Raw genomic sequence first — 22,827 nt, forward strand, 5'->3', positions numbered from 1 at the left:
CCTTGCATCCTCGTTTTGCCCTCCAAACCTTGAACCCTCCATTCTTCTTTCGTCCAAGGCTCACTAGATGTTTAGGCTCTATTTTCTTCGAGCCTTGTTGTACCATTGCAGCAATATACTTGCATTCATCCTTAGCCTTTTTCCTAATCTCTTCATGTAATGGATTTTTTTGATAGTGTTGTAGATCTTGAACTTCTCTTCCTTATCTTCTACTCTCAATGTCAGTTCGCCACTTTCAAAATCCATGACAGTTCGACTTGTTCATAGGAAGGATCTGCCCAAGATAAGTAACGATGCATCACATGGCTCTTCTTTATCTAGGACAACAAAATCAATGGGGAATATGAATTTGCCCACTTTAATGAGCATGTTCTCAACCACTCCTCACGGATATTTGATTGATCCGTCTTCCAATTGAAGGGAGATGGATATGTCCTTTAGCTCTTCCAATCCTAATTTCGTGTATACAAAGAAAGGCATTAGGTTTATACTTGCTCCCGAGTCACATAAACAATTAAAATTCGAATCATTTCCTATTGAGCAAGGTATTTTGATACTTCCTGGATCTTATAGTTTAGGAGGTAATTTTTTCTACAAGATGGCACTACACTCCTCATTTGACTTGATGGTCTCAAAATCTCTAAGCTTTCTCTTTTTTGATAGGATCTCCTTCAAAAATTTTGCATAGTTTGGTATTTGAGATGAAGCTTCAATCAATGGGATATTGACATGAAGCTTCCAGAAGATATCCAAAACTTTGCAAATTGTTCTTCCAACTTCATCTTTTGTAATCTCTGCAAAAATGAGACCGAAGGCAAATAAAGTTTGATAAGAGCAGTTGCCTTGACCTGTAGATTTTTTAGCTCTTAAGATGGAACTACTTTGTCTAGTTGTTCAGATTTATCCACCTGTTTTTCATCTATAAAAGGAGCCTTTTTATTTTCCATTAACCGTCCTTCAACTGTAATTTCTGAAAGTTGAATCCCATTACGTTTAGTGATTGCCTCAATCTTCTCACTCTCCATAACTTTTACTACCATCACCTGCTGTTTAGGATTTGTTTTCGTGTCGCTTGGTAGTGTTCCTTGTTGTCTTTCTATAAGTGTTTTTGCTATTTGTCCCATCTGATTTTCTAAATTCTTGATAGAAACTCTCTGAACTTGTAAAGCCTTATTTGTTCTTTTCATGTGTTGAGTAGAGATCTCCGCCAATTTGGTAACAAGATCTTCCAATGAAGACTTATTTTCAACTTGCTGAAAATATGGCGGTGCAGTCTGCATTGGCACAATCTGAGCTCCATGATTGTTGCTCCATTGAAAACCTGGGGTGATTTCTCCAACCTTGGTAGTAGGTGTTAGGATTCCGATTGTGTTGCTGTCTTTGAAAATTTTGAGCATAATTTACATCATCTAGTTATTGAACAAAAGGACTACCCACGGTGCAATCAACACTGTCATGATTATCTCCATAGTGCTTGCATTTTTGTCCAACTGTTTGAATGGCATTCATCTGATCTACCTTTTTAGCTAAAGCTACTAGCTGTGCTGAGATTGCTGTTAATGGATCCACCTTATGTATCCCAACTACTTTCTTTACACTCGTTTTTTCCATAGGCTACAGTGCACTAGTGAATGCTAAATTCTCCATGATTTGATATACATGGTCCGCTGTTCTCTTTGTGATGGAACCATCGCATGCGGAGTCAACATTAGCCCTGCTTGTGGGATTTAGCCCAATGTAGAAATATTGTACCTGGAGCCATTTTTGAAATCCATGTTGTGGACACTTATAAAGCAGCCCCTTGTACCTTGCCCAAGCTTCATAATAGCACTCCGAGTCAAGTGCAAGAGCAAGAGATTCAAGCCTTGTTGCACGACATCCACGTCGAGAAAAAAGAATTGAGTGAATCATTTCAAGTGGCTTCCATTATTGAGAAACTCCCTCCTATATGGAGAGATTTCAAAAATTACCTCAAGCATAAACTCAAGAAAATGAACTTGGAAGAATTAATTGTGCGCTTGAGGATTGAAGAGGACAATCGAAAAACCAAACGAAGGTCAGTTGATCAAGATGGTGTAAATTTTGTTGAAATGGAACCAAAGACAACAAACAAGAAAGGAAAGACTCTTAATTATGCACCGCGAAGAGACAATTTAAAGAAGGCTAAGAAGTTCAAAGGGAATTATTACAACTGTGACAAGGCTGGACATCGTTCAAGTGAATGTCGAATGTCAAAGAAGAATGCTCAAGCCCACATGGTTGCAAATTACACTCAATCCAATGGACTGCAAGAAATGAGTTTATCTACAGTAGTGTCCAAATGCAACATGATTGGAAATACTAGAGAATGGTGGATTGACACCGGCGCTACCCGCCATGTGTGTGCGGACAAGGGGATATTCTCCAACTATCAAGAATTGAATGGAAAACAACTATACATGGAAATTCTACAAGTTCCAAAGTTGACAAGGCAAAGTCACATTGAAGATGACATCCAAGAAAAAACTCGTCCTCAACAATATCCTACATGTGCCGGATATAAGAAAGAATTTAGTGTCCGGGTCTCTACTTAGCAAGAATGGTTTTAAACTTGTATTTGTATCCGATAAATTTGTGTTTTCTAAGAATAAGATGTATGTAGGGAAATGATACATGTGTGATGGAATGTTCAAGTAGAACGTTCTTACAATTGTACCAAAGCAAGTCGTTATGAATAAAACTATAAATTCCGTTTTCTTGCTTGAACCTTCATGTTTGTGGCATAGTCGATTAGGACATGTGAATTACAAATCGTTGCACAAATTAATGAATCAAAGTTTAATTGCGGCGCATAAAATCAATCCTAATCATAAATGTGAAATATGTGTTGAAGCAAAATTTGCTAAAACACCGATCCATTCAATACAAAGGAATACAACCCCTCTTGAATTGATCCATAGCAATATATGAGATCTAAAATTTGTACAAACTCGATGTGGTAAGAAATACTTTGTGACATTTATTGATGATTGTACAAAGTTTTGCTATGTCTTTCTTTTGAGAAGTAAAGACGAAGCCTTAGATGCATTTAAAACTTATAAGGCTGAAGTTGAAACACAACTTGAAAAACGAATAAAAAATATTCGTAGTGATAGAGGAGGTGAATATGGGGCACCGTTTGAAGACTTTTGTTTTGAACGTGGAATTGTGCATCAAACAATGGCATCTTACTCTCCTCAATCAAATGGTGTTGCAGAACGTAAAAATCGAACACTTAAAGAAATGATGAATGCCATGTTAATAAGTTCGGGTTTACCATAAAACATGTAGGGGGAGGCCATTTTAATGGCAAATAGCCTTCTTAATAAAATACTTCTTAAGAAAATGGAAGAGATACCATATGAACTATGGAAAGGCCATCCTCAATCCTACCAATACTTGAAAGTGTGGGGGTGTTTGGCTAAGGTTGAGGTACCTAAGCCTAAACAAGTGAAAATCGGTCATAAAACGATAGATTGCATATTTATTGGATACGCCAATAATAGTAGTGCATATTGATTTCTTGTACACAAATCCAAAATACAAGACGTACACGAAGGGACCATAATTGAATCAAGGAATGCGACATTCTTTGAAAATATTTTTCCTTGCAAAGATAAGAAAAATACGAGTTCTAATAAGAGAACATATGAAACTACTAATGGAACTTCAAATGAGAAAGAACCTAGGCGTAGTAAAAGGGCTAGGACTTCCAAGACGTTTGGCTGAGATTTTCTAACATATATGGTAAAGGACGATCCAAAGACTTTCGATGAAGCAATGTCTACATCGGAAGCACCGCATTGGAAAGAAGCTATCAATAATGAGATAGATTCTATAATGCAAAATCATACATGGGAATTGGTTGATTTACCTCCCGGTAGCAAACCTTTAGAATGCAAATGGATATTCAAAAAGAAATTGAAAATTGACGGATCCATTAATAAATATAAGGCTAAATTGGTTGCTAAATGATATAGGCAAAAAGAAGGACTTGATTTCTTTCATACCCACTCACCCGTGACTAGAATCACGTCGATAAGGTTGTTAATTGCAATTGCAGCAATACACAATCTTGAGATTCATCAAATGGATGTAAAAACAACATTCTTAAACTGTGAGTTAGAAGAGAAGATTTACATGGAGCAACCTGAAGGGTTCGTTTCTCCTAACAAAAAACACAAAGTATGTAAACTTGTTAAGCCCTTGTATGGATTAAAACAGGCTCCTAAAAAATGGCACCAAAAGTTTGACAAAACAATGTTGTCAAATGGATTCAAGATCAACGAATGTGACAAATGTTTATATATTAAACATACACCGTATGCCTATGTAATTGTATGTCTATGTGTGGACGACATGTTAATAATGGGCAATAGTCACGAAATGTTGCTTAACACCAAAAAGATGCTAACAAAGTATTTCGATATGAAGGATATGGGTGTGGCAGATGTAATCCTAGAGATTAAAATCTCTAGAACGCAGGACGAAATTGTACTTTCACAATTTCACTACATAGAAAAAGTACTTAAGAAGTTTGACGTGTTTGAGGAAAGTCCTGCGAGAACTCCTCTTGATCCGAGTATGCACTTAGTCAAGAATACAGGAGAAAGCATATCACAACTAAGGTATTAACAAATAATTGACAGTCTTATGTATATTACAAACTGCACTCGACCGGATATTGCTTTTGCGGTGAATAAACTTAGTAGATTTACAAGTAATCCAAACCGTGATCATTGGAAGGCTTTGACAAGGGTTCTAAGGTACTTGAAGCATACTTTAACCTATGGATTACACTTCACAAAATATCCTGCGGTACTCGAAGGATATTGTGATGCGAATTGGATATCCGATATGAAGGGTTTCAAGTCCACTAGTGGTTATGTATTCACCATTGGCGGAGCTACTATATCATGGAAATCAAAAAAGAAAATGTGCATAGCTCGATCAACGATGGAATTTGAGTTTATTACTTTGGAAAAAGCTAGAGAAGAAGTAGAATGGCTTCAAATTTCTTAGAAGATGTTCCATGCTGGCCCAAGCCAGTACCTGCGATAGGTATACATTGTGATAGTCAATCAGGAATTGGAAGGGCTTGAAGCAGCATATATAATGGTAATTCTAGACATATTCGTCGTAGACACAACACTATTGAGCAACTAATTTCAAATGGCGTTATCTCCATAGATTATGTGAAATCAAAGGAGAATATTGCGGATCCACTTACGAAAAGTTTGCCTAGAGATCAAATGCGTTGCCTATCGAGAGAAATGAGATTAAAGCCTACTATGTAAGAGTTTTTGCAATGGTAACCCTACCTTGTTGACGGAAGGTCCAAAGATCTTGGTTCAAAGGGACAACTAAGTTGTGAAAATTCCATGAAGCACTTAGGAAATTAGAATTCCTAACTCATTCCTATGATACTAAAGTGCTTTCTGCAGAGTGAATAGAGGCTAAGATTATCTTTTAATGATTCCTATATCTTGATTAAGTCAAATGGAGTAGGGCATAATACTCTTAATAGGAGGTCACCTATGTAAGTGTAAAGTGGGCCGCTTCGATAAGAATGGTTTAAGGTTTGAATTCTCTAAACACTTATGAAACCAAGAAGGGTTCAGGGCTAAAATGAACCAAGTCATGCGAACTAAGCACAGAATAGAGAAGATATTTGTATGAGTACTGTTGTCTTGACTTACACCAAAGGCTGAGTGGTTCAGGACCTATGGTTCACCAATTAGTTGAGTAAGTCCGATAGTATTTCACTAAAGGAGGTTCAAGGCCAGAAACCACAATCCCTGTTGTAGTATTTTTTTCGCATCCTCTCTACAATTGCATCATATCATCGCATTTGCATTTGCGTACCCAAATTTTCATTCATGTGGGGGCTTGTAGGAATTGATTCAAATTTTTAACCAAAAAGTGGAAAATGAAAAGGTGTGTAAAAGTGAAAAATGAAAAAGTGTGACTACGTGTCAACTTCGACTAGATATTCGGACTTGATCCGATGGTCAAATTACAAAAGTATTCTACTCGTCGAGTCGATCGTCGTGGTATATTTGAAATCTCGAAACCAGTTCCGAATGAATGAGAAATTGCGGACCAAAGTTGGAAGAAATGAAGTGTTACAACTTTTCGAAAGGATGCAGGTTTTGGCCGAGTGTTGCAACTTTTTTAAAAGGATGCATGTTTTGGCCCACACTACTTCATTTGTACCCTTTCTACATCTATAAATGAACCATAATGGACATGGTTTTGGGAACACCAATTGCATTGAGCATTCATTCTCCTCTTGCGATTCTCTCCTTTCTAATTCCATAGCATTTCCTTTGTAGAGGGAAAATTCTGTCAAAAGTTCGTCGATTTCTTGTGGTTTGAAGTGTTGCTACCACAAGTTGTGAATCCATTGTATCTTGGGAGACAAATGTCATTCACCGTGAGCACCGTAGTGGGGCAATTTATCTTAAGGAAAGAGATAACGTCTCGCCTTGAATTATTCTCTATTTCTACTCCTTCTTAATCCTTGTTTTTCGTAATCTTTATACCGAAACTGTGTCCAAATTTTCATTCATATAAATTGTGTTTTGATCATGCTCTTATGGGTTAAAACTAGTCAAACAAATATATTAAAAACCAACCCTTACATAACACTTTTTATAAGTCGTCTCCAACAAAACCGACTCCAACGGTCACCAAACTTATACCTTGCGACCGCATAATGAAAAACCATGCGGTCACATGGTTGCTTTGAACCAAGGCCATTTGGCCTCGGTTGGTTGCCATGCGACCGCATGGCAACATAGCGTGGAGCCCTAACTTGTACATAACCCCAGTGAGGGGTATTTCGGGCATAAGGAGGCTATATCGACAGACGTTAGAGGCTTTACGATTCACAAAATGCAGTCGTACTATCATGCGGTGGAATTCGCCTACTGTCAGGCAAGGGCGGACCTGCGGGGGGGTTGTTTTTAAAAAAAAAAAAATTAGCACTTTTTTTTTAGCTAATTAGAAGGTACCTTATAAATTTTATTTGTGACCCCATCCAGCAAGTGTTATGTGCTCGGATTAGCGTAGTTGTTTCAATTGTGATAAAAATTTAATCTTGGCTTATTCATTCAGTTTAGACTGACCTTTTTCTTTTTTTTAATGTTAATTGTAGGTGAAAAGGTTGGTTTTTGTTGAGACGGAGGAAATGTACGATGCAAGGAAGCAGAAAGAAGCGAGTGAGCTCTACGTCCGCCCTTGGTAGTGAATCATCAACCGGTCCCTGGTCCAGAATCTTCTGCATAATCGCTAATCCCTAAATTATGAGTACTTTATTTTTGTTTCGATGAGCATCCTTTTGGTTATAATTCTCTAAACAAATTCATGTAATTCTGAATCATGGGGATCTTAAACGTGGCCTGAAGGCTGAAGCATATTAATTTTCTCAAAAGGGAGCATTTCAAATACCAATGAATTTTGGTTATAATTCTGTAAACAAAGATTCAAGGTGAGAACTTTTGGAGATTCAAGTTCTTGCTCACTGATTTGGTTTCATTCCGTTTGATTATAATAGTTAGGGACCTACACAAAAGATAGAAAGTCAAATATGGTAGCTTGATGTAACGGATAACTGTTATATTTTTCATTGTTGTGGCCAAAGAATGGGAATCAAACGGGGTAAACATTTCTGGTCAATCAATTTCAATTTTCCCAGACAAATATTCTGCAATATTTTTGCAATGTTGACTCTTTCTGTAGTTTTATGTTTCCATTTTTGGCATACAATTCAAAAAATTTTGAACTTTTTGACCAAAATTTAAGCTCCAACATGGTTAGGTAGTGTTTCAATCCCATGCGCAACAGATCTTTGCCAGCAGGCAGCTTGCGGTGCAGCTTCTCTCTTTCTGCCATTCAGATTTGCCTGCAGCATTGATCTCTAAGGATTTTTAATTCAAGCAGTGATCGCTTGGTTACCTGTAAGTGAACGGGATCGTGAACAAGTAATAAAGTGGTGTGTAGAGTGTCGAACCCATGAGGACTATATGATTGATCAAGTTAATGCTAACACTATCCTTAATCGAATAGCAAAATCGAGTTGTAATTAAAAACTATTAAATCTATCAACTAACCTAAAAGCAATGTAAGAAAGTTTATCATATTTGCAAGAGATGTTGCTAAGATGTAGAATACTCCTTGTTATTCCATTTTTAGTGTAACAATTAAATTGACAATTTGAAATCCTTCATGTTCATCAATATCTGTAAAAGATGCAACATTGGAAATTACTTTCTGACAATTTATATTTTAGAAAAACTACATCGCTCGTGCAAAAGGATGAGCGAAAACTACGTGCATATATTAAAAATATGTTATTATGATTTTGATGAAATCAGCTAAGCTCTGAAATATGATAAGGACATAATAAAAAATCAAGTGTTGTGAAATGACTCCCTATTTTCGTAATCATGCACAATTATTTTATTTACCTTATCTGCATATTTTAGTGTAAGAAATTAATTCATAGTTGAATACACCAAATTATTTAAGTAGGTAAGTTTCTTTTATTAACATACAGGAAATCCACTCAACCACAAAGATTGTATCACCTAGATTTAAATTCTAATTTTGAGATCGTCTCTGTGCTATCACCGCTCGAATATGTTGTAAATGTCTTACCCCCACAATATAAAATCTCAACATCACACCACTAGTTGTGAGACGGGAAAGTGGTGGTTGGTTTTCCTTGATGGTGGTCAGAGTTGTGGGGGACGATCAGGGGTTGATTTAGAGAGAACGGAGATAGAGAGGGATGAGAAACTTTGACAAGATTTGTTTGGGAAATCGCATACTTGTTTGTTGGAGTGGGTATCGGGCGGGGGTGAGGGTGAGTGTGAGGATGGAGTGCGGTGGGCTGGGTACATCTGATTTTTTAAAATTAAATTTTGTATTTGATTATTGAAATGAAAACTTCAAAAATATGTTTGTGTTTAATTTTCTCAAAAAAATATCTGAAGATTCCCCCCGCCCCCTTACATTATAAATTAGTAGCCTGAGTTATGTCAAAATTTATAAAAAATGATATTTGTTAATACCTTTTACATATTTAGCCCCCATTTGAGCCACAGAATGAAAAATATAGTTGTTATGGGCTTCACAAAGAGATAAAAAGTCAAATATAGTGGTTTGATGTGATGGATAACGGTCATATTTTTCATTTTAATGAGAAAATTATGGGATGCCTTAATCCTCTCTTTATACGATATATTCATCCTCAAATGTTAATTTCCAACCTATATTTTGGAAAACTTTATTCCTAAAACATTAATAATTTTTTATTTCAATTATATATTTAGTCATAATACTGCAAACTTGTAATAATTAATTCTTTTGTAATAAAAAAATTGTAAAAATGTGCTGGCCTCCAACAGAAATATACATTATTATTTGTGCTGGCACCTTAGAAATTATTTGTGCTGATTTCCCTTAAAAAAATTATGTGCTGATTTCCCTTAAAAAAAAAATCAGATTTCCCTTAGAAATATGTTATTATGTGCTGGCACCTTGGAAATTAATAATATGAGCGGTGTGTTTATTGAGGGCACCAATCATTATTTGTGCATATTTTTACAATTCTCTTTTCAAATTTCTTGGGTTCAATCTTCTGTGTAATCATAAAATATTAGATGATTGGTCAGAAAGTTATGGGGTGGGGGTTTTCATGCAGGTGAGAAACACACATTAATATGTCCCATAATGAATCTCCCATGCATGCTGCCAGGGAAAAAAAATGGTTCCTTCTTGCCCTTATTCTATCTAGGTTTTAATAGAGACACAATGCCAATTATTTAAATGAAAGAGAAGAAAGAAAAAGTTATGAATGAAACGGATAGTAATGATTAAATACTCGTTCAAAGTCTCTCTCTGCAATTGCAATCATCTCTAAATATGGTTAATTTATCTTTTCTTGAGTAACTATTGTTTCATGATGCTTAATTACGAATCCCTGTCAGATCTATTTTGAGATCTGATTTCCCTTAAAGAAAGTTGGTGGGTAATCTGATTTCCCTTAAAAAAATTAAATAAATAAAAGTTGGTGGGTCAAGTGACCCACCGGACCCATCGTAGGTACTTGACCCACCGGACCCATCGTAGGTCCGCCAATGATTATGCCCATTCATCGTATCAATCCTCTAATCAGTACTCTCTCATGGGAATATTCACACAGCCAAGTTTACCGTAACAAAACCAAACTCCTCTGCCCACACTGTTTGTCAAGACACTTTTGCAAGCATTTGAAACACATTGTTTGATTCGAAAAAAGTATTCCTACTTATCCTTGTACTGATTGTATTTAACTTTAAAATTTGAATGTCTGAACAAACATGTAAAATTTGTAACTTGAATTTATTTATCGCAATGTATTAGATTCTGAGTTTTTCTGATTCAAAATTAGATTGTCTCAATTTCAGGAAAATTGCTGTATTTTCTCACATAAATTTTTTTTAATATTGTTCTGTAAAATTGCTCCACTTAAATATTTGATTCAATTTTCTCCTATACACCAATTTACAGCCAATAGGTTTAGTCCTAGGTGGTAAATTGACAAGTTTCCACATGTTGTTTGATGTAATTGAGTCCATTTCATCTTTAATTGCATCTTTTCAAAAGGTACTATCAAGAGAAATGATAGCTTCTCTACAGGTTTTAGGATTGGTTTCCACATGTAAAACAAAAGGTATTGTTCTTACTGCATTCTTCTCATTTCCTTCTACTAAGTAAAATGAAATAAGTTGAGAATCAATTTCATCCGGTTCTAAAGTCATTCTATTCAAGTTCTTCTACTTCTTCAAGTTCATTAGATCCATTAACATTTTTTTTAAAGATGTTTCATCTCGCGTTCCACTAGAGTTAGGAATCTCTTTATAAATTTTCCTTAATTCATTATCCGATGATTGTGAATTCTCTTAGAACTCCATGTCATTTGATTCAATTATCACATTGGTCTCCAAATTCAATAATCTATATGATTTGCTATTTTTAGCATATCCAAAAAAGGCACATTTGGTCCTTTTAGGGTATGTGTTCTTACAATATGCAAGATACAGTCATACTTTGAAGCATCTAACATTTAGTTTTCTCCATTTCCACAATTCATATGGAGAAACCTTCGTAAATTTTGAAGGAATCCTATTTAATAATCTACATGCACTCAACAAGTTTTCACCTCACAAATTAAATGGCAACTTAGCATATATTAACATAGCATTTACCATCTCAACTAATGTTCTATTTTTTCTTTTGGCCAAACCGTTTTGTTTGGGCATCGTAGGTGTAGAACATTGATGTACCATGCTCTGTTATTCACGAAATAAGTTAAAATCACTAGAAAAATATTCAGAACCTCTATCACTTCTAAGTGTTTTTATTTTCTTATTTAAATGATTTTTAACTCACTTTTAAGTCTTAAACATGCCAAATACTTCATATTTATGTTTCGTAAAATAAATATAAGAATACCTAGAGTGATCGTCCAAGAAGGTAAGGAAATACATATTTTCACTTCTAGTTAATATGCCATTTAGTTCACATACGTCTGAATGAACAATTTTTAAAATATGAGAGTCCTATTCACACTTCGATAAGGCTTCCTAACCAATTTAGATTCTACACTTATTTTACATTTATATGCATTATCCACATCATATGAAATTATGTCAGAAGTTAACGTCCTTTTCATGGTACTATCACCCATGTGACCTAATTTAGCATGACATAATGTAAAAAAATCAACCAAATAAACAAAATTATTAGTAATAATATCAACAACACACAATTTGACTATTCAATTTTTTGAATATCATTTTCCAAAAATTTTCCATTTGGGAATCTACAGGTTTTTTGGACTCATAAACACTTTTAATGTCCCAATTTTCTCAGGAGATTTTGGTTAACTAAGTTCTATCCATGTCGAGAACATGTAGTACATTTGTTAAGGTAACAATTTTTTCGGAAGCAAAGATAATACCAACAATTCCTTTTCGAACCACTTTGGAGCGGCCTTGATTACCTATTTGAATCTATTTCTCTCCATTTGATTCATGATAAGTCTTAAAGCGTGACTTATCATATATTACATGTATAGTTGCACATGTGATTATACTATTAATCAGGAACTTTTCCCTTGATAGCATTTATTTTGCTCATGGTAGCCACAATACTATCTTCACCAATGGAGTTCACTTTGCCATCTTTCTTATTTTGTTTTCGATGTCGACAATTCTTTTCAAAATGTTCGGGTTTTTCACATACAAAACAATCTGCCTTGGGTTTCTTCTTAAACTTGTTAAAGTTTTTAAAAGGCTTCCTTTTGTTTGATTTGTTGGATGCCTCGGTCTTTTCCACGGTAGTAGCCTTTGAAGTGTCTTCATAATAGTTTTCACTCTTATTCCTTGCTCTCGATTCTTTATCAATTCATACATGTTTCTAAACTTGTTCCAAAGAGTAATCTTCGAAACTATGACTAATCTTCTTTTGATATCCTTTCCAAGTTTTGGAAAGTTTAACAATAATTGCTCTCACTTGGAAAGATTTTGGAAGTTCAATCTTGTCCACCTTAAATTTGTTGATGAGTATTTGTAATTCATACAATTGAGAGAGAAAAGAAATGTTTTCAAGAAAATTAAAATCGAAATACCTCGATATCAAGAATTTCTTTGTACCTTCTTCATCGGCTTTGTATTATTCTCTAATACATCTCAAATATCTTTTGCCAATGATGTGTTGGTGTAAAGATCGTAAAACCGATCGGATAATGCATTGAGTATGTGATCGCGACAAATTAATTCATCTTCTAGACGCTTTTAGCTCCTGCCTCTTATGGCATCAGTATCTCCATTTGGTTGTTCTAGTAGTCGTGCCAACTTTGGTTCAAAGACGTAGAAAATCTTCAGTCATGAAAAGGAACTTCAACATGTCTTGCTATCGAGTGAAATTTGTTCCATCGAATCGATCCAAGCGTGGTAGTTTTATTCTCCGTAGAATAATTTTAGTTTGAGATTTTTGGAAAAACTTTACCCTAACAAGGGAATGGAGAAAAGAAACCAAAGAAAAAAGAAACGCCGAAAATTAACTTGAACGTACAATCGTTGTCTCTCCCCCCCCCCCCCCCCCCCCCCTTTCTTTATTTTCCTATCTCTCTCACACACACACACACACACAATCTCTCTCTATCCATCAATCCCACCACCACCACCATCACAACAACGCATCACCAACCTAAAAGATTTGAACCACCACTACTACCAACATATATATGTATCTCTATACTCGATCTTGTTTTGAATACAATCTTGTTCGATTGTTCAAAGTTTGGGGTTCGAAGTCATAGGCCTACTATGGCTGGACAACCTAATCCCCCCCCAGGATTATTTTTTATGTTTAAAATGACTCACAACAAATGATTTGTAGGATTAACAAGTCTTTGAAGTAGAAAGATACTAAGAACTTGTGTTTTCTCCTTGAAACTTGAAGAACACTCAAAATGATGAATATGTAAAGAGACTTTTGCAAAACTCTCTATAAATGGAATGATTTCAATTATTGATGGTGTAATTATTGTTTGGAGAAATAAAATCTATCTCATATATATAGATTCTCAATCATCTACCATTAAAAAAATCAAAGGTTCATGAAAAGATGAAATTTTTTCATGAAAAGGTGCCAAAAAATGAACCATAAATTTTAAATCCGATAGTCAAAAAATTGGACTGTATGGTTTTCTAGGCCAAGGTTTTGGCCTTGGGTTATTGAAAGTGACATTGGGCACTCGCTCAAGCCAAAATTTCAACTCCTTCATTTTTTCTTCTTGTTTATTCTGTGTTAATCTACATACCCATATGGATGTATTATCATTCCTGTACACTAATCATTACAAATTTAACACCAAATTACAACAATATTCCCCTTTTAGTCAATCGAAAAGTGGGATGGTAATACAAACCCATGTAGCAATTGAAACTACGGAACCAACGCTAGATTAGATTAAAGCCAAGGAAAATAAGAATTAACATTTAGAGAAGCATGGCCCGATAAATTATTAATCCAAAGAACCAAGACAATTGCAAAAAATATCTTGACCTTCATGATCACAAACCTTACGAACCTCACTTTAATTTTTGAACGTCACATGAAATTAATTCTTGATAAATTTGGAAATCAATTCAACGAAGAACCAGTAGAAAGCAAATATGCCTCGCAATATTAACTCTCAAATTGTGTATTTTACCATGAAAAGAATGAACTCATCGCTTCATTGACCTTCTTTGCTTGTGACCTAGTCATTGGCCATTCCTCCACGATCAATGGATCCTTGTTCTAGCTAGCTCTCGTACCACGGATCTCGTTATTCCCTCCCTCTTCAAAATAATTCGTTATTGAATCTCCACCTACATTAAACAAGGAATGATCAGAAACATTAAAAATAGTAGAAATGTTATACTTAACTAGAAGATCCAATTTTTAGATATTAGCGATATCAATGAACCGAGTCGAATCGGCTCGCGAGCCGAAACTCGAGGCGGGGGCTCGGCTCGAGCTTTTTTCGAGCCCAAGCCGAGCCGAGCAAAAGCTCGGTTGAAAAAACAAGGCTTGGGTAGAGCTTCAAGCTCGGGCTTTCTTGAGCCGAGCCGAGCCCAAGCAGGGCCGGCTTGATTTTTTATTTTTTTTAACAAGATTACGAATCTAACATTTTTTTTAAAAAAAATTAAAATTTTCATAATTTATACGAGTTACAAATAAAATAAAAATTACAACTTATAAAATTGCATCACAGATTAAAAAAAATTACAACTTACAACCCTCCTCCTTTTTTCCACACTTGGGACCGGCTACATGACGTAGGCGGAGTTAAAATTGTACACGAATAAGAACACGTAATTTTGCACATTGTCAATCCTTCAAGCATGTTAAAACCTCCAATATATCTTCTTTTAGTCTTGAACGTTCGTCTGATAAAATTCGACCACCTAAACTGAATGCAGTCTCCAATGTTACCGTAGACACCAGACGTGTTAGTAAATCACGTGCAATTTTTGATACAATTGAATACTGTCTTTCATTACGCCTCCACCAATTTAGAAGACTAAATTCCTATAATTCTTTTCAGGTAACACACTGGGAACGTCATGCACATATACCTAGCTAACTCGGAGGGAATTTCAAAATTTGTGCAACCGACATTTATCGCTCTAGACATCGATGAGCTAGAACTAAACGAGGGAACATTTGTATTGCTTTCCAAAAAATTTCATAAATTATCTGAATTTGTTGAAATATTTCTTGAAAAAGAACTTTAGGAAGTAGAACTACACTGACCTTTTTTATCAGCATAATAATTACATATTTCAGATAACGTAGATTCTATATTCACATGCGATAATTCCACATTCATGAAATTTGAAATCCCCTTTACAGTGACTATTGTGCCATTCAAATTAAATCGAGGATCCATTACCGAAACTAAAATAAATAAAGAGGGTAATTCTTTCCAATATTTACGAAATTTTAACTCCGTAGAGAAAAATAAGTCAGAAAAAAGGACAAATTCCTGTATTTATGAAATGCTTGTGAAATGTAGAAAAATGTTGTAAAACAAGTGAAGATGTAGGAACGAAAAAAGATTTTAAAAATTTTTTCTCGTGAAATGCAAGAGACCATTCCCAATCTTCTAAATTATGTTCGGGTCCATATGTATGCCTACCATTATAATATAATGAAATCACTTTATTGTAATTTTCACATGAATGTAACATAAGATATGTAGAATTTCATCTATGTGTTACATCAGTGGCAAATGATTTCTTCTGTAAGTCATACTTTGCACACAAACTGTTAAATACTTATTTTCTTGTCGGTGATACAGTAATAAAATTTATTGCTTGTCTAATTTAATCTAAAGGAGAACTTATATGTTCTAATCCAGTTTTTACAATTAAATTGATAATATGACATACACAATGTTGATGAAAAAATAAAGTTCCAAATGAAGGGTTAAGTTCATTAATAATCTTTCGATAACACCTTTGTTCACACTAGCATTATCAAAAGTAAAACTTCGAATCATATCTTGCATACCATATTCCTATATGATATCTTTTAAAACCATGTATATGTTAGTGGCATTATGAGGATATTCTACACATCTAAATGTAATAATCCTTTTATGTAAAAGCCACATGTGATCAATATAATGAGCCGTAGCAGCAATATAACCTTTTCTATTACCACCGGTCCATAAATCAGATGTAAATAATATAACACTATTAAACGTTTTTAGACTTTCAATAGCAACTTGTTTTCTTTTGTTATATAATTTTATAGTATCTGAACGAAGAGTATTTCTACAATAAGAAGAATACGTGGTTTGGAGATATTTCTGCACGAGCCGAGTAAAGTGTACTGAGTGTATCATCATAAGCAGCATCTTCTGCTGCAGCCACGTATGCAGTCATTCCTTTACGAAATCTTTCCTGTGAATATACAAAGGTGGAAAGAGTAAAACAAGAACCGTCAAACACTAATTCGACCTGTTTTGAGTCGAGATTGACTGGTTTCGCTTTGCAACTCCTTAATATGTGTCTATTCAAATATGTTGTGCTTGAATCGAGCTTCCAACTAAGTTCTTTGCCACAGTAATTGCAATATGCTTTCCAAATATCCACTCCATTTTGAACACTAACTTTTTTGCGTATCATATGTTGCCAACAATTCGAGGATTTTTTTTTCGACCTTTTAATCTCGAGTACTTCTTCCTCATCAATATTCTCCAAATCAATTCGAACATTTCGAGATGCATCATCGTAACTGGATGGAGTACTCGAGCTACCCTTAAATTGATTAAACTCATCACTAGTAAAATCTATCTACAACTAGTATAGTATAAAATACAGAATATTAGAGTATGACTATATGAGAATGAAAGAAATTGAATATGAGATTGAGAGCAAAAAATTAGAGTTAAAACTTGAATCTATAATACTGCAAGTTAAAGTCAGTTGAAATAAATTAATTTGAAACTTAAAAATTTACCTCGTATTTATAGCCAAAAAATTCAATTTTACCTCCAAATTTGAAACTCAAATTTGAAATTTGAATTTGAACCCGTAAATTGAATTATGAAATACAGTAAAAAAATAGTATGAAATACAGTAGGTGCTACCTTAACGACAGCTTGACTATATATATATATATACACTATTTTTTTAACCTTGAATTTGGGCGGACCTTGTCATGGGCCATTTTGGCTCGTGACATGAGTGGCCCGTGTGGGTCGTCGAGCCACAACGGGCCAAGTCGGGCTCGGGCCAATATCCCAAAATGGGGCTCGGCCCGAGCCTAGGCTCGCTCCATCGGAGTCACGAGCCGCCTGAGCCACCAAGTCAGTTTGACATCCCTAGATATTGTCATTGATCTTTTCAAGCAATTGAATAGGTTCATCCCCTTTTGTTACAACTTTGACTTTTTTTCTCATATGCTCTCAAACCCAATCTCTTGGTTCAAATGCAACGCGCCTCCTTCCTTTATTTGCTTGAGAAGCATAATGCTCATTTTTCTTCTCAATCTAGTACCATGCCTTTTCATGGAGAGATATTAATAGCTCGGCTTTCTTCTTCCCATTCAAACTGCTTCTCTCATCAACTGGTAAAGGAATTAAATTCAAAGGTGTTAGTGGATTAAAATTATAACCAATTTCAAATGGAGTATAATAAGTAGTCGAATGCATGGCCCTATTTTATGCAAATTCTATGAATGGTAAACAATCCTCCCAATTCTTCAATTTCTTATTGACTATAGTGCATAATAGTTGTATCATATTTCTATTAACAACCTCAATTTGTCCATCCATTTGTGGATGATAAGCAGTAGAGAATAATAGCTTAGTCCCTAACTTACTCTACAAAATCTTCAAAAATGGCTAATAAACTTAACATTTTGATCCGATATAATACTCCCAGGTACAATATGTAAACGCACTATTTTTTTAAAGAATAAATCCATAATATTAGTGGCATCATCAGTTTTATGACATGGAATGGAATGTGCCATTGTACTAAACCTATCTACCACTACAAGAATGTAATCTCTTCCTTTCTTAATCCTATGTAAACCTAATATAAAGTCCATAGACACATCAACCCAATGCTTACTAGGAATGGATAATGGCGTATCAACCATCGAGGTAAAACCTTAGACGTAGCTTTTTACAAATGATGCGTCTACTACAAACCTGATCAATGTCAACCTTAATCTTAGGCCAATATAAGTATTCATTTAACATAACCAATGTCTTCTTAACCCCAAAGTGACCCAGTAAACCTCTGCTTTACATACTAAAGCTCTCTCATTGAACACCTAGGTACAGATAAATTATTTTCTCGAAATAAATATCGAGCATGCCTAAAGAACCTATCTATAGCACCTTTGTCACATGATTCATATATATTAGAAACGTCCGTTTCATTAGTGTACATGTCCTTGACATATTCAAATCCTAGTAATTTGGCACTTAAGGAAGTTAGTAGCACATACTTCCTGGACAATGTACCCACTACCACATTTTCTTTACCTTGATTGTACTTAACATATAGAAATGTCTCAATGAAATCCATCCACCTTGCAAGCTTCTTAATCAGTTTAACTTGACCCTTTAAATGCTTCAAAAACTCATGATCAGTGTGAATCATGAACTCCTTTAGTCATAGGTAGTGTTGTCATGTCTCCAAAACACAAACAAGTGCATACAACTTGTCATATATAAGATAGTTGAGAGCTGCTCCACTTAGCTTATCCCGAGGCAATTTATTGCCTTTGTTCCTACATCAAGATAGCTCCAATACCTATTCCTGAAGCATCACATTCAATCTCAAAAGTAATGTTAAAGTTAAGTAGTGATAAAATTGGTATAGTACATAACCTATCTTTAATAGTATTAAAAGCATGTTCTTGTTCAATTCTCCAATAAAATCTACACTGTCTTTAGAATTTCCTTGAATGGTATGGCAATTGTGCTAAAGTTTTTAACAAAATGCCTATAGAAGTTAGCTAAACCAGGAAAGCTTCTTACCTCAATTATGCTTATCAGTCATTCCTTGATAGCTTTGATTTTCTCCTCATCCACTTCAATTCCTTTTGCAATAATAACATAATCAAGAAAAATAACTTTTTTCATACAAAATGTACACTTTTCAATCTTAGCATAAAATTGCTTTTATCTTAAAATCACAAGCACACATCTTGAATGTCCTATATGCTCATTAATTCTTACTACATACTAAGATGTTATCGAAGTAAACTACTTTGAATTTGCCTATAAATATACGCTATACATGATTTATTTTCTCATAAACGTGTTAGGTGCAGTAGCAAGTCCAAATGGCATGACTAACCACTCATATAGACCATACTTAGTTTTGAAAGCAGTTTTTCTCTCGTCTCGTTCTCTCATCCTAATTTGATGATATCCACTTTTAAGATCTATTTTACTAAACATGCATGATTCATGTAATTCATCTAACATATCATCTAACCTAGATATAGAATGCCGTCATTTTTATCGTTATGTTATTGATCGCCCAACAGTCTACGCATATCCTCCAAGTTTCATCTTTCTTAGGCACAAGTAGCACTGGCACACCACATAGACTCATGCTTTCCCTTACGTACCTTTTACCGATCAATTCTTTCACTTACCTTTGAAGTTCCTTGGTCTCTTCTGGATTACTCCAATAAGCTGGTTAGTCTGGAATGATAGCTCCAGATACGAAGTCAATTTGATGATCAATGCCTCGAAAAGGGTGGTAACATACTAAGCATTTCCTTTGGAAACATGTCTTCGAATTCTTGTAAAAAAGAAGTAGCCAAACTAGGGAAGGGTGTTTTAGATTCCCCAAAATTGAGAGTGATTCCTTATAAACTAATAACATCATAGATCGGTTCTCAACTATTGCTCTCTCCAACTCATTCCATTTTGCATCGAAATTCATTGTCAACTTTTCTCTCTTCTCATTAGACTTTTTTTCTTTACTCTTCTGTGGCCCTACTCTTTTTTCTCACAACTAGTCACCTCACTTGTTTCTGTTTTATTTTCTTTATGTGAAAGATAAATCTCACTCCTCTTTTTTCTCAATTTATTTTCTTCTTCACTTTTCAATTTAATTTGATCTTCATGTACTTGTATGGGGTTAATGGGAGCATGAATAATAGACTTTTCATCCTTAGTAAAGTGATACCTGTACTTATTTTTGTACTATCATGCATTACCTTCCTGTATATTGCCATAGTCTCCTTAATAAAATTGAAAGCCCATAAATGACTAACCGAGAGGGGATGAATTGGTTTTTAAAACTTTTTCCAAAATTAATTCTACATATAAACCAATATGATAGTAAATATGTCAATTAAACAAATAGACACAAATAAGAAAGCAAGTAAAGACTAAATTAATAAATTCAAATAATAAGCGGAAGTATAAAATCGATAGTTAAAAGGGAGAGAGAATGCAAACGATATAATTGTGGAGATTCGGTCCAAAGTAATGATCTACGACATCCGTTACCAAGCTCTCTGGCACGAGCAAGGCCTTTGCACTATGTTGATTGACTTATGGTGCAATTCAACCCTTTACAACGCTTTCGGTGATTTACAAACAAGGAGCACGATCCTTTACAAAGTTGAGCTTTACGGAACCTCAACACAGTCCACACTATTGAGCTTTACGGGACCTCAGTATGACCCACACGGTGACTTACAATAAGGACCACCAATCCTTACATAATGTTGAGCTTTTTAGGACCTCAACACGACCCACACTTTATCAAAGTAATTTTACAATCAAATTCTCTTTTGATAAATAACACAAAATAAATTAAGTACTAAGATAGGCTAATACTTCAATGAATAGTAACAAATGATAGCTCTAGTGTTAGATGAAAAACTTTGATGAAAATGACAATTAAAAATTAGGTTTAACCAATCAAAGTATTTTGATGAGAAGATGAAGAAGAATTAAATGTAATGTAAATTCAAATAATCTTCTCAAGAAATATGTCTCTTTTAATGAATGATTATAATAAATCAAGTACTAAGAAAGAAATGAGAAACATTGATGCATATAATGTTTTTACAAAATTAATTTAATCAATCAAAGTTTTTTGAATGAGAAGATTAAGATGAAGTAAATACTATGTAAGTTCAAAAAGATCTTCTCAAGAATTCTCTTTTTAATCAAAGAGTGCAATAAATTAAGAACTAAGAGAGAAATATAAAACTTTGATGAATATGATAAATTTACAAATTTGATTCAATCAATCAAAATTTTCAATATAAAAATGTTGAAAAGTTTATGCAATATAAGAGCAAAGAACTTCTTCAAGAATATATCTCTCTTTGAAAATTTATAGAAATAAGTTGAGCACAAAGAGATATGAAAAACTTAGATGAAGGAAATGATTCAAGAAATGTGATTCAACAATCAAAGTTATTCAATACAAAAAAGTAGAAAGATTTATGCAATGTAAGTGCAAACACATTCTTCAAAAATATATCACTCTTTTAAGAATGGTATAAATAAGTTAAGATAAAAGAAAGATGAAAAACTTCAATAAGAATGATGATTAAGGAGTTTGAATCAATCAACCTTTTTTGTATGAAGAAACAAATTAAATGAATGCAAATAAAAGCTCAAAGATTTCTTAAAACAAAAATATTTCACTTTGATTCACTTAGAAATCTTGTGAAGAATGGAAAGAGTGAGGATATTTATAGAGCTCAAAAATGGAAAAAAGAAATTGTATTTGCGGAAGACTAGTCCGATCGACCGCCTCTTGTCCAGAAGATCAATATAGCCGTTTGTATAGCAAAAATTAGAAGTCAGAACGGTCAAATTTCGGACCGTTAGAGGGGGTTTGATCAACAGCCTAGAGCCTCTGGGCTGTTGACCACCCCGGCAGAATGGTGTTTTTACGTTTTACCCCGTTTATTACAATTTGAAAGTTTTGAAGTACGTGGACCTTTGGAAAACATTTTTAACTACTTTTGCATGATAAAAATATTTTTTAAAGTCCAAATATCACTTTTAAACGTCATGTTTATATTTGATCAAAACATTGCATTGCAATGACTTTTAATGCACAAAAATTATTTTTAATGCATAGAAGGATTTTGAGTTTAACCATTTATTGCCAAATATCAAAGTGTTAGTACATTTTGCCTAAGAAATCAAGTCTTTGATCTTCCTCCAAAGTTTCTTCCATGTTTGGCTCTTGAACTATTGATCTTTATCTTTCTTGTCATTGGTCTTCAATGCTTAACTTTTCTTAGCATTTATCTTTTAAGCTCTCGTCCCAAATGATTTGACTTGAATGCATAAGCAACTTCCAATTTGATTTGAATGCATAAGGAACTTCCAATTTGATCTTCATTTCAAGTCCAATATATGTTGCTTGATAGATTTTAACATTGAACGATCATCGCTTAAAATAAATTGTTAGAAACAATATTAATATTGTTTATTATGATCAAAACATTGAAAACGAAGTCAACCGTAGGTCAACAATTTCCCCCAGTTTGATTATGACAAACAAGATGATTTGACAAGTAAAATTGAACAATTTATATCAATTTGATAAAGGAATATACATTATGAATTTATCACATAGCTCTTATTCCCCCTTACTTTTAGAAATCAATAACCACATATTTAAAGCATACATTCACTTTTTTTCCTCTTGTTCATATACTCCAAGCATATTATATTTTCAATTCAAAGCA

The sequence above is a fragment of the Olea europaea genome, chromosome 17 (genome assembly GCF_002742605.1).
Source record: "Olea europaea var. sylvestris chromosome 17, O_europaea_v1, whole genome shotgun sequence".
Taxonomy (NCBI): Eukaryota; Viridiplantae; Streptophyta; class Magnoliopsida; order Lamiales; family Oleaceae; genus Olea; species Olea europaea.